The sequence below is a fragment of the Schistocerca piceifrons genome, unplaced genomic scaffold, assembly GCF_021461385.2.
Source record: "Schistocerca piceifrons isolate TAMUIC-IGC-003096 unplaced genomic scaffold, iqSchPice1.1 HiC_scaffold_1402, whole genome shotgun sequence".
Taxonomy (NCBI): domain Eukaryota; kingdom Metazoa; phylum Arthropoda; class Insecta; order Orthoptera; family Acrididae; genus Schistocerca; species Schistocerca piceifrons.
The window spans coordinates 65,001-68,209 of NW_025727239.1; the positions used below are offsets into that span (position 1 = coordinate 65,001).

Here is a 3,209-nt window from a genome sequence, read left to right on the forward strand (position 1 = left end):
CTTAAATTCAGCGGGTAGTCTCGCCTGCTCTGAGGTCGTTGTACGAGGTGTCGCACGCCACACCGCCAGCCGGCTGTGCACGCTACCGAGAAAGTACCGGTATGCGAACCGCCAGGCGACGGGCGCGCATCGCACGTTTGAGGAGACGCGGCCGGCCCCACAGGCGGCCGCGACACTCCCAGGTCTGCGAAGCGGGGCAAACGCCGCGCGCTTCAGTATACGTAGCCGACCCTCAGCCAGACGTGGCCCGGGAACGGAATCCATGGACCGCAATGTGCGTTCGAAACGTCGATGTTCATGTGTCCTGCAGTTCACATGTCGACGCGCAATTTGCTGCGTTCTTCATCGACCCACGAGCCGAGTGATCCACCGTCCTGGGTGATCTTTTCTCAGTTTCCGCCGTCTCTTTCGAGACGGTCGCATAGGCGGGAGTGAGGCGTGTGGCGGCCCCTGTTCCAGCGTTCTGTGTCCAACGGCCTCACGGCCGACGGGCGTCGTACGGCTCCACACCGGAGCGGACAGGCACTCGGGCGAAAGTCATTCAAAACCGGCGCCAGGCGCCAGGTGCCGCAGGCCAGCCGCTCCAGCGCTTCAGCGCTCGTACCACACAACATTGCCGCTAGTTTTGAGAGGCACGCGTGGTTCCGCACGCGGCGCACGGCTACGGCGAGCCGTACAGGTAGCGTGTTGCGCGACACGACACGCACATCGAAAGACATGCAGTCTAGTCGGTAATGATCCTTCCGCAGGTTCACCTACGGAAACCTTGTTACGACTTTTACTTCCTCTAAATGATCAAGTTTGGTCATCTTTCCGGTAGCATCGGCAACGACAGAGTCAATGCCGCGTACCAGTCCGAAGACCTCACTAAATCATTCAATCGGTAGTAGCGACGGGCGGTGTGTACAAAGGGCAGGGACGTAATCAACGCGAGCTTATGACTCGCGCTTACTGGGAATTCCTCGTTCATGGGGAACAATTGCAAGCCCCAATCCCTAGCACGAAGGAGGTTCAGCGGGTTACCCCGACCTTTCGGCCTAGGAAGACACGCTGATTCCTTCAGTGTAGCGCGCGTGCGGCCCAGAACATCTAAGGGCATCACAGACCTGTTATTGCTCAATCTCGTGCGGCTAGAAGCCGCCTGTCCCTCTAAGAAGAAAAGTAATCGCTGACAGCACGAAGGATGTCACGCGACTAGTTAGCAGGCTAGAGTCTCGTTCGTTATCGGAATTAACCAGACAAATCGCTCCACCAACTAAGAACGGCCATGCACCACCACCCACCGAATCAAGAAAGAGCTATCAATCTGTCCAATCCTTCCGGTGTCCGGGCCTGGTGAGGTTTCCCGTGTTGAGTCAAATTAAGCCGCAGGCTCCACTCCTGGTGGTGCCCTTCCGTCAATTCCTTTAAGTTTCAGCTTTGCAACCATACTTCCCCCGGAACCCAAAAGCTTTGGTTTCCCGGAGGCTGCCCGCCGAGTCATCGAGGAACTGCGGCGGATCGCTGGCTGGCATCGTTTATGGTTAGAACTAGGGCGGTATCTGATCGCCTTCGAACCTCTAACTTTCGTTCTTGATTAATGAAAACATACTTGGCAAATGCTTTCGCTTCTGTTCGTCTTGCGACGATCCAAGAATTTCACCTCTAACGTCGCAATACGAATGCCCCCGCCTGTCCCTATTAATCATTACCTCGGGTTCCGAAAACCAACAAAATAGAACCGAGGTCCTATTCCATTATTCCATGCACACAGTATTCAGGCGGGCTTGCCTGCTTTAAGCACTCTAATTTGTTCAAAGTAAACGTGCCGGCCCACCGAGACACTCAATAAAGAGCACCCTGGTAGGATTTCAACGGGGTCCGCCTCGGGACGCACGAGCACGCACGAGGCGGTCGCACGCCTTCGGCTCGCCCCACCGGCAGGACGTCCCACGATACATGCCAGTTAAACACCGACGGGCGGTGAACCAACAGCGTGGGACACAAATCCAACTACGAGCTTTTTAACCGCAACAACTTTAATATACGCTATTGGAGCTGGAATTACCGCGGCTGCTGGCACCAGACTTGCCCTCCAATAGATACTCGTTAAAGGATTTAAAGTGTACTCATTCCGATTACGGGCCTCGGATGAGTCCCGTATCGTTATTTTTCGTCACTACCTCCCCGTGCCGGGAGTGGGTAATTTGCGCGCCTGCTGCCTTCCTTGGATGTGGTAGCCGTTTCTCAGGCTCCCTCTCCGGAATCGAACCCTGATTCCCCGTTACCCGTTACAACCATGGTAGGCGCAGAACCTACCATCGACAGTTGATAAGGCAGACATTTGAAAGATGCGTCGCCGGTACGAGGACCGTGCGATCAGCCCAAAGTTATTCAGAGTCACCAAGGCAAACGGACCGGACGAGCCGACCGATTGGTTTTGATCTAATAAAAGCGTCCCTTCCATCTCTGGTCGGGACTCTGTTTGCATGTATTAGCTCTAGAATTACCACAGTTATCCAAGTAACGTGGGTACGATCTAAGGAACCATAACTGATTTAATGAGCCATTCGCGGTTTCACCTTAATGCGGCTTGTACTGAGACATGCATGGCTTAATCTTTGAGACAAGCATATGACTACTGGCAGGATCAACCAGGGAGCTGCGCCAACTAGAGCTGAGCAGCCGGCCGCCCGGGAGTGTGTCCCGGGGGCCCGCGCGAACACGCAAGCGTCCGCTCAATCATTCTGCAAACAGGAGGAGGCTGAGCTCCCCTGCACAATACACCTCGAAACCCTCTCAGGGTCCCGGCGGCGCGCAGCGCCGTCCCAAGTACTTGGTCGGGTTCGAGAGAGGCGCAATCGCCCGGAGTTAGGCGAGTAGACGCTTTCGGTGCGACCACCCGTGCTCCCAACTGAGCTTGCCGCTGCCGACAGAGGCCCGGGAGCGTGCTGTCGTGGCATTGCCGGCGGGAGACAACACGCGCCACCTACGGTGACCGGCAGCTCCAACGCCAGCGCCACAGAAGGACAAAAGCCCCACTTGGGTGCCGAAGCGAACTCTCCCAGCACAGCGCACGCGCCAACACATCCGCACAGCTGCGATACAAACCACCAGCGAGAACCGCTGGGGCGACCGAGCAGCAGACGGCGTCGCGGCGCCGAGCGCCGGGCGGCGGCGCATCCTCAACGCACACAGTCCTCAATCGGACCAGCACACTGAAGATGTCC

At 56.8% G+C, this 3,209-nt stretch overlaps 2 non-coding genes and 1 pseudogene across 2 annotated transcripts; all 3 read right to left on the reverse strand.

The window, feature by feature from the left end:
- The window catches only part of LOC124733640, a 4,221-nt pseudogene extending 4,183 nt beyond the window's left edge, over window positions 1-38 (reverse strand).
- A 188-nt stretch (window positions 39-226) lies between these two features.
- On the reverse strand, window positions 227-381 carry LOC124733627. Its single transcript, XR_007009038.1, has one exon. It is a non-coding gene; the product is annotated as a 5.8S ribosomal RNA (ribosomal RNA).
- Window positions 382-732: 351 nt separating this feature from the next.
- Window positions 733-2,640, reverse strand: LOC124733632. The gene has a single exon (XR_007009043.1). It is a non-coding gene; the product is annotated as a small subunit ribosomal RNA (ribosomal RNA).
- Between the last annotated feature and the right edge of the window lie 569 nt (window positions 2,641-3,209).